Source organism: Euprymna scolopes, chromosome 26 (assembly GCF_053919585.1).
Source record: "Euprymna scolopes isolate OS-2025 chromosome 26, ASM5391958v1, whole genome shotgun sequence".
NCBI classification, from domain to species: Eukaryota; Metazoa; Mollusca; class Cephalopoda; order Sepiida; family Sepiolidae; genus Euprymna; species Euprymna scolopes.
Window position 1 is genome coordinate 100747690 of NC_136507.1, and position 9398 is coordinate 100757087.

Genomic DNA, 9398 nt, shown 5'->3' on the forward strand with positions numbered 1-9398 from the left:
TTTTTTTTCCTTCTTGCACCGATATTCTGAGTCTTTCTTTCCTGCATCTGACATCGCCTTTGAGATTCCGTCCTCTTTTTTGCTGCTTTCTCTTCTTCGTCGGTTTTAAATCGCTGCAGACATTCAGCTGAGGTCAGCCTCTCTCAATAATGTCCTCTACTAGATATTAGACCTTTGTTTTTTTTCTGGGATAGAGGGTTTCAGACCTAGCCAGCATTCGTGTCAATTTACTGTGAAAAATCGTTTATAGTCTTCTTATGAGTGCCATAATATTGCCTTCAGGTCGGGATCAAAGTATAGTATGTATTCTGCAGATGCTACACTTAAGGTAATTTGTCCCAGACAATGGAGGGGAAACCCTCTATACTGGGACAATTACTATTTTCGGGCCCAACCAGGGTGCCCCTTTTCCCTTTTTTTCGGGGAGCTGGTTTAACTCCACTTTAAAGACGACCTTGTGTCACATTTTGCTTTGGTGGAAAAGCAAATAAATACTAATAATCACAAATTCATAAGGAAAAAATGGCGGGAGAGGCTGAAATATGAAGAAGGGAAGCCTGTTTCATGTTAAACACGTATTAGTTTACGTGTTGGAATCCGTTTCGAAATTCAATAACGCAGAGGTATGAAATTTACCAAAGCATATGTTCAGCTGACAAAGCATACATTTTATACTAGAGCACTCCTCGACTTTTCTTTTAGTTTTCTTTCTTGTTTTTTTTATATATAAGTCACAGTAAACAACAAACTTAGAACAGTAGAGAGCACATAACTATAAGGATGACTTAAAAGTGAAATAGTTGTTCTTATCTCAGGATAGCTCTGGATTGTGTTGCTACATCAAATAATGTTCACTGCAGAGAGCAAGGGCAACTGCAATAGTTTGAGAGGAAGTCATCTACAAACGCATCTCCTTCTTGAGAAGAGTTTCAGCAAGCATTAAATTATTCTCTTTATTGGACTGCTTTTCAGTCGAGTTGGTATGGAATTGCCCCAGATTACCCTATATATATATATATATATATATATATATATATATATATATATATATATATATATATATATATATATATATATATAAAGTTCAATTCACAATTTTTGTAAACGCATTTTGATTTATAGTATAGAATATATATTAAAGTTCTGTTTCATTGAGCATCAAACAAATTTTGTTTATTTCGTATAGTACTATATTATATTATATTATTGTCTATCTTCTTTAACTGGAAAACCACTACTCTTGGAATAGTTACAAGAAACCGATGAAAGTATATATATATATATATATATATATATATATATATATATATATACATACAAACACACACACACATATATATGTGTGTGTGTGTGTGTGTTTTTTATTTTTGTTAAATTGTAGCAATTTGATTTTTTAAATGAATATTCTCTTTTCTTTCTGCGAAAAAAAAAGAAAAGAAAAAGAAAGAAACGTGTTTACTTAAAATTACACTCCTTTACTCACCAGGAATATATTTTATTTCGAAACAATTCAATTATAAAATGAATAAAATCTGATTATTCAACCTACGTTTGATATTTTAACCTTAGCGACATCAGATTAATCATCACTCAACTTTGCTGCTTTGGATGATTTTATTATTATTTTTTTAAAGTGTGTTAAAGGTGAAAATGTACGTACGAACATGAAATTCATTATTATTATAGTCATTACACATCTGCATCATTACTGATATTGATATCCGTGTACGCTTAGAGAATTCTACTGTTAGTTCTAATTTATAATCAGGTCTTCCGGAGTTCTGCAATGCGACACAAGAAGAAATGAAGAAAATGGACAGAAATCAATTATGGAAACGACAGAAACTCATAAAATACTCACCAATCCGTCGTCACGACAATTTTAATTGCTATGCCACAATATAAAAAAAGTACTCTGGCCGCAGAACTACTTGTAGTATTCTCACACATTCCACATGTGTCGTCAACTATTTGCTTTACGGCCAAGAAGCTGGTCTATATCTGCGTTGAATGAGTCTACTCTGCCTCTGTGAGAAGATGCTGTAATTGCAAAGGCTCTTAGTGTTTTTAAAATACAATAATAAGAGAACCAACGATGGAACTTGATAAGCTGTCACTTTGCACATTCAGAAGTATTGGCTCAATCTCCACGCAAATGTCGATGGAAGGAATTTAATTGATGCCTTTATTCCTGTCAAACACGGTGGTGATGCTGCGGCCGCAATTGTTGCCTTTCTTGGATGTGCTTGCTGTCAAACATCAGTCGTTTTACAATTCGCATCATTGCATATCCGTTCAAATAAGATTGTAGACAACTTCCTTCTGATAATTTCACGTCTGGACACTTGATTTCAAGTCATCACTGCATAAATAAAATTGTTTGACTATTTTCCGCATGAACTCGTGTATATTTGTGATCCTCACATCTACGTGGCTTACTGACAGTCATTATTCTCCTTTGCCATTTAGTGAAATTAAATATGTAATAAAAACAAAAATTTCAAAATCCTATTTAAAAGGTAATTGAATTTAAAAATTAAAATCACCGAAATGCATTTTCGTTTCCTCGGAAAAATATAACCGATTTATGTCTTTTATTAATATTTGAAAAAATTGTGTGGTCGGTACGTAGACTAAGAAGTTGTTGTTGTTTTAAAAGGTTAAAGTAATAACATCCTTTGAAACAAGCATACAAGAGCTTGGCACCACATTTTCAAACGGATTTGGGATACTAAAGGTATTCGTCAAGATTGGAGTGTCGCACCACACTGAAGCGATTCTTACATAATTCCTCTCCCTATACACGCACACACCCACCCATCCACCCATATATATATGCATATATATATATATATATACATATATATATATATGCATATATATATACAGTAAGTAGTATCCAAGCCTAACGATTTCCTACGAGGATAAAACGAGAAAGATACTGTGCAGCTTCATTGTCACACATTTTCATTACTTACTAGTTAACTCTACTCACGAATTTAACCCTGTTGGAGTAAATATTGAAAAGTGTTTCATAAAATATACCTCATTATAGATAAACAAAACTGACAGTTTGAGCCCTGTGCGACGGGCAAATATTAATTTAAAGGCATTTGAGGAGAAATATATACGGGCACTTATTCTTGGTCCGATGGTTAGAGCTGCCGACTGTCAACACGATGGTTGTAGGTTGGACCCACGGCTGGGGAAAGGTGTATGTCTAGCTACACTGAAGAGTTGTTATACAACGAAACAGTACTGTATGTGGATGACTATATATATATATATATATATATATATATATATATATATATATATATAAATATATATATTTTAAAGTTTGTTTTGAAATGTCGTTACTTTCAATGTATACCGTTTTCGTTTAACGGGTCTAGATTGTTATTTTAGAACCATTCACCGTTAATTTGGAGTTAAGCTCAATGTGTCTATTTAATAGGGGCAGAGTATATATATATATATATATATATATATATATATATAGCTACTCCATTTACACACATAAATTAATATACGAAAGTATATATTTATGCGTAAACTTTAAGTATTTACTTCAACAGTGCTCAATACGTAGGTAGAGCTAGTTATTAAGTTATAAAATATATATGGTGATTAAGCTATTCAGTGTAGCTTAATCGCCATATATATTTTATAACTTACTATATCTATCTATCTATATATATATATATATATATATTTTATGGTTTGTGAAATATTTGTTGCTTTCTTATTTTATATAGTATAGTTTTACAATTTTATTACTGCAGATCAAGGAAGGGAATAAGGAAAAACGAAAGTTGTCTGTGAAGATATTTACACCGGAAATTGTTAAAGCGAGAATTGTTTTTGTTTACGTTCTTTCCATTAGTTTTGGCTTCATGTATATATTAATAATTCATGAATGAAACGACGCGTGACAAATTTAAAATATTTACATTTTAGCATTCACATAGGTGTTCGTAATTTGATTGCAAATTTTATTAATAAGACTTAAACATAGTGCGGCTGAGCGCGTGGAAAGTATCAGCAACAGTATGCGAAGAGGTTAGCAACAGTACTTGCATAAAATCACGCATATGCAAATTAAGGTGCGCGAAAAAATAAAAAGAAAAAAGCAGAAAAAATACAACACGTGTTCGGAGAGAAGCAAAGTCCGGTGGAAGTGCGGTAGGAAGAAATAGAAACCAGATAAAATAGACGTGTGATAGCTAGAGACTTTTTAAATGATGCCGAAAGTATCAGGAATAAATGCTTTTGTTAATTAGAAAAAAAAATGTCGGTGCAGATTTAAAAACAAAAAAAAATTCTTTCTTCCTTTTTCTTCTGAAACGGCAACGTTGCATTATATTTATTTTGGATTCCGCAACCTTGCCTTTTATCCAAAAAGGGCCAATATGGAATGAAAAGGAAAGAAAACTAATTTACCACGCAAGAAGTCAGTGGCAGAAGAGAGGCGAAAAGACAGAAAAAAGAAACGGGGTCGCAAATAAGGACTTAGAAACGAACCGGATCCAGAATTGAGAACTTAAACCAAAAATTATAATATATCTGTCGCTGAGTACATTTGTTCACTTTTTTATTACTTCTTGTCTGCTTACTTTCGAATTTTTCTCTGGTCTTATCAGTCATATTTTCTTTTTTGTAGGGTCAGTGCGTTACCGCCAATTATTTTTTAGTCTCAAATACGAAGGTTTTAGTTTTTACCGGTAGGTTATGCATTATTATGAATCATATTGTTTCATGCTCGTTTTAACGTAGCAAATAGCTTGTTTTGTTTTGATAAGAAGTTTTTAAGAATTATTTTATCTTCAGCATAGTTTTATAAGTTTGTGTTTAGATTTTTTAAGTAGAAATTAATCATAAACCCAACCTTACGCTTTTATACGTCCATAAATATTCTAACCTATCATGGAATACTGTTGCCATATCTGGGCAGGAGCTGCTAAAAACAGCCTATCCTGCCTTGACAGAGTACAAAATAGACTTCGTGGCTTAGTGGGGGATGCCCTTTTCTCTACCCTGCAACCTCTCCCCCACAGAAGAGACGTTGCGAGCCTATCCTTGTTTTATCGTTATTTCCATGGCAGGTGCTCGTCTGAACTCCAACCTCTGTTCCCCCCCTCGCCAATCTTTCACGAAAAACACCCGTCTAGCTGAATCCACTGTGAAAAAATCCCCCACTCTATAGCTGTACCTAAATCAAAACGTGGACTCCATGAACAAAGCTTCTTTCTTAGAACTGCACGCCTGTGGAACTCTGTTCCGTCTGCCTGCTTCCCACCGGACTACAACTTGGATGTCTTCAAGTCCAACGTTAACAAATTCCTAATGAACTGCCCCCTTAAGTAAACACTTCATCAAATCTCCACACTAACGTAATGTACTTGCCATAACCCTTATCCCTGAGTGGCTTCCGGGCCTTGATAAGTGGTGATCACTGTGTAAAAAAATAAACCCAACCTTACACTTTTATACGTCCATAAATATTCTAACTACCCCAACTCAATTATAAAATTTATAGGACCATCCGTCTCTAGAAGAATGACTACGCTTTCCGCCGATAAAAAAGCCTTAATCAAAATGCTACTTTCTTCAATAATGCCTTAAGGAATTCAGGATACAATGAAAAGTTTAAATTCAACCATTATGCCCCTCCTGCTGGCCGCCTTAAATCTGTAATCACATACAATATGACTCGTAAGAAATCAGTTCAAATAACAAAATCTGCCGCTATCAATAGCAATGATCGAGTCTACATATATAATCCAAACCAACATACTAATCGTAATACCTCTAACCCACCCAGGCGCATCAGGAGAAAGAAAAATATTTAATTTAATCCTCCATTAAGCGTAAATGTCAACACCAATATACCCAACGAATTCTTCAACATTGTACAAAACTCGTTTAAATACCAACACAGATATAGTTCTGCTTTCAATAAAAACTCAATAAGGATTTCTTATTAAACTATGCCTAATTTAGCACAAAGAATCTTAACATCTAATAACAAAAAATTAAATCAGCCCAAAAAATCCCTTTCCCAATTAAACCCAAAACGAACTGCAATTGTAATAACAACGCAATTCCCACGCAGTTCTCCCATAACAGACACAAATATTTTGTCATCAAGTTATCCCTCTTTCCACCCTCCATCTGATATAGTTAATAATCCAATAAACCATTCAAGCAGCTCCTATATTTACAATCATACAATTAGCAATTAAATTATTATCAAATAATAATAATAATAATAATAATAATAATATTTCTCCTAAAAGCCATCCTAATATTAGCAACACTCATTATCTCCTCCAAAACAATCCTCCTACAATCATTGTCCCGCCCTTTGTTCAACACAATGAACAAAATTCAAACTATTTCCCTAATACAAATCAACGAATTAATATTAATTTCAGACCTCGAGCTGTTAATAAAGTACATACATATATCGGCGCTACTTCAACATTAATTAAGAAAAGAATATCAAACCACACTTCTTCTTTTAACAACCAAAATTCTAATAATAACCAAGGACCTTCTCTAACCACTTTAATTAAAAAACTTAATTTTAACAATACCCCCTTTTCAATTAAATGGAATATCCTAAAAAAGATTAAGTATTATACTCCAGGCTCTAAGTCATATCGCCTCTACACAACCGAAGCTATAACTATAATTACTAACTCTTAAAGTAGTAATATAATAAACTCTAACTGATTTTCTACTGCAAGCATAAGTCGAAATTTAAATATGGTAAATTTTAAATTACATAGCTATTAATTTAATTGTTCGGATTTATATATTTTTCTTTGACATTATCGTTTTGTCTACATACTTTCTTAGCATTTTATTACTCTGTAATTTTAATTGTAATCCTTTATTTCTTCTTCATTGGCCGGTTTTACATCTGCAATCTCCGTTTTAGTGTTTAAATATTCCTATCAATCAAATATATCCATCTACCTACACATTTATTATCTGCATTTATGTTTACTTATATTTTGCTATGTGCATTTACTTACATACTTATTTGCTTTATTCCGGAATTTGTAGATACCGGCCATCCTCTCCCCTTAAGTTCTTTAAACTCTTTATTAATTTATTTACTCATCTATTTACTTATATATATATATATATATATATATATATATATATATATATATATATATATGCATGTGTATATGTGGGTGTGTTTGTTGTGTGCATATATATATATATGTGTGTAAGTGTATGTATTCATATGTATGTATACATGTACATCTGTATGTATCTCACATATCATTAATTCATTTGTTTCCTTCAATAACTCCTGCTGATAATTAAATTCTTAAGTATTAACTTGTATACTTCAGTTGACCCCTTTTCTGCTTTAAATTTTTGGCGCCTTTTCAAGGTCACCTTGTCTGGGTCATTATGATATTGACCCTTCTCTTCTAATATTAACTCAATCTCCATTAATTTTTTCTCTCTTCTTCTTTACTCATTTGCGCAATATTATACCAGCCTTGACAGTCGATTTAAATTCTTTTTCTACGCACGTCTTTCCTTGCCTCCATTTGTGAATTATTCCACGGATTTCTGCTATGCATTACTTTGGACCATCTTCCAATTACGCGATTCCATTGAATTTTACTTGTGGAAATGGAAACTTAACTAACTTTTTTGGATTTCGAATTTTAGATTTTGCCGTTATTGGCTATTTTACCCTTCACCAAACTATCCATTCACGTGAAATCACCCTTTTCTTCCCAATATTCCTTCTCCCTCACTATTTGTTACCAAGTAAGATCTATGACTTACTTGCAGTTTCATCAAATATTTTGCAAGCAAAATCCGATCCCGCATTTTGCTAAATCCTACCCTCTGATGAGAAGGAAAGTATTTCTTCGAAACTCCGCGGATTAAGGACTATCCACTTATTTTGTGCTTCCTTTTTAAAATTAAATATGTTTTTAACTCTTTTCAAAGTGTTTTTTAACATATAACATAACATATATATATGACGTCATCTTATATGATGTCATCATTTATGAAATCCCCTTTGACATCATATTCGTTGATTCTGTAGGCCATAAGTATAGGAAACCATCATACCTAACCAATTGTGAACAATAAAAAACATTCCCATGCGCCCCTCTCCACAAGGAACAGGCGAGTGAACTTTTACATATTGGCTAAAAACTAAGAGTACTATCGCTTCTAATATTACACCTTGTCTATTCTATTTTCGCTCACATAAGGATAATTCCTTCCTTGCGTGGATGATTGTAATGTTTCTTTAACTGCAGACTGCCTCTTTAAAGGGATTTCCCCAAGTAAAATGACCTTGTGTCTAGCTTTGCTCACGTGAGAAAACAAGTAAATAGGAAACAACACATAAATACATGGAAATAGCCTGTCACATCTTTATACGAGCATTTTCTTTCGGACTTCACGCCAAATAAAAATTATTATTGTTATGGTTAAACATACTTCGGGGATCTGTTCATCCTTGCATAAGTCGAACATCATTTGAGCTCCCGAAATGACCCACTGGATGGAGAGATATAATGTGTTTAAGAAATGAGAAATGACAATTACGATATTACAATTAGACACCCAAGCAATTGTTGACATCGTTGATAAGTTGGTAAACCAAATATTATAGTATTAGCGTGGGCACGAACACGTGTGCCCACGCTCGAAATTGTATAGTTTGTAACAGGATTAACGATTCTGCTAGAAAACACCTGCGTATTTACTAACTTTGTGTCCTTATTATCAAACGAATAAATTGTGAGCGGGCGGCGATGCCTTCATTCAATGAGGTCAAATCACGCAGCTTTTGAATGTGCAAACACCTACACGTGGGCAGGTTATTACGTAGCCAGTCAAACATGACTTGCTAGTTAGATTACTTGAAATGCGTATAGCCACCTCCCTTCAAAATACCAACCCTCATGCCACATAATAACGTCTGCCTACAAGCCCCAAAGATATGATGTAAAACAAGTGTGAATAGAAGGTTTGCATCCCACTCTAAGAGGTGGGAGTGAATCTCTAGAAAAAAAAATAGATTAAAAAGAAGCCATGGAAATCCGAGATTCTTCCCGCGTGAAAATAACTGCAAACAGTCATCCATTTTGTAAAGATTTTTCTACAAACATGGCGTCGTAAATAAACAACGATATATTTAAAAGTCAGTCGTTTCATGTCAGAGAACATTTGATTAAAATACAAAGAAATTATGTGTAAAACTTCAACCACAGTTTTCTGTTGGATCTATCTTATTCCTGATATTCATACACGACATCCCTGATAAAACTGTGTCCAACATAGATATATTTACAGGTGATATCAGTCACTATACTAGACAAGAGTGGAAAACGAACCTACAT

The 9398-nt window shown here is 33.4% G+C and overlaps 1 long non-coding RNA gene across 1 annotated transcript in view; it reads right to left on the minus strand.

Annotated features, from left to right (window-relative positions):
* Positions 1-2524, minus strand: part of LOC145247879 (uncharacterized) — an 89094-nt gene extending 86570 nt beyond the window's left edge. The window contains exon 1 of the long non-coding RNA XR_013863295.1: positions 1862-2524. This is a non-coding gene — a long non-coding RNA (uncharacterized LOC145247879). The remainder of the gene's footprint in view (positions 1-1861) is intronic.
* Positions 2525-9398: the final 6874 nt, after the last annotated feature.